Source organism: Wasmannia auropunctata, unplaced genomic scaffold (genome assembly GCF_000956235.1).
Source record: "Wasmannia auropunctata unplaced genomic scaffold, wasmannia.A_1.0 LD336088.1, whole genome shotgun sequence".
Taxonomy (NCBI): domain Eukaryota; kingdom Metazoa; phylum Arthropoda; class Insecta; order Hymenoptera; family Formicidae; genus Wasmannia; species Wasmannia auropunctata.
This window is the reverse complement of record NW_012026802.1, coordinates 263,010-263,905: the sequence shown is the minus strand read 5'-3', so window position 1 is coordinate 263,905 and position 896 is coordinate 263,010.

Here is an 896-nt window from a genome sequence, read left to right as displayed (position 1 = left end):
TTTATTGTATTATAATGTATAAATTTTTTTATAAAAAAATAAATTAAAGTTAAAGAAATAATATTCTCTTAGTGTATATGAAACTTACGAATGCGATTTGAGGTACTAAATACATCACAGAGTTTAATTTTGTTTGGTTTTGAATTTGATGCAATTGATGTATATTTTCCGAGAGTTGATATTCGCGTATTAGGTAATATTTGTAATTCAAAAGGCACGTTTCCATTATTATATAATGCAACTTTCGGCGGTTTAGCTTGCACGCCATCCAAATATATAATCTACATTGATACATATTATATTATGTTATAATATATTTTGTTGATTAGATATTTTATATTATTATAAAGGTTTGTATTAATGTAAAGAAATAAAGTAAAAATGTTTCTTACATAATTGGCCTGTATATATTTTTCAACAAGCTCTATATTTTCGTTCCAAGCCACGACTTGAATTCGTTTACCAAATCCGTTATTGAGATAAAACTTAAAAAATTTGTATTCTTGGTTTTTTCCCACTAAACGTGGAGCTTCGATTCCATCTACGTATCCAATAATTTCTCTATACAGTAAATAATTGTTCCGGCAGCGAGCAGTAGATGAACTCGCTGGCGAAATGAAATGCCGGTACGCGCTCCGCACGGAGCGCTGAGCGGGTTTGGAAGAGGAGAGCGTGGGTGATTTAACAGACTTTTGGTCAACTTTGCTTAGTCAGTCACTTTATTCAGCACTACGTTTAGTCGTGCCACAGTTTCCGCGACTTTCGTGTACAATTTCGTGCTCAAGAAAAAACGAACGTGTTCCACTCGCCCGCTCATTTAATTCTAGTCTAGAACCCGAAAACGTTAGAGAGAGTCCGCCCTCGAACGTGCATGGTCTTGTCTTCATCTTATTGGT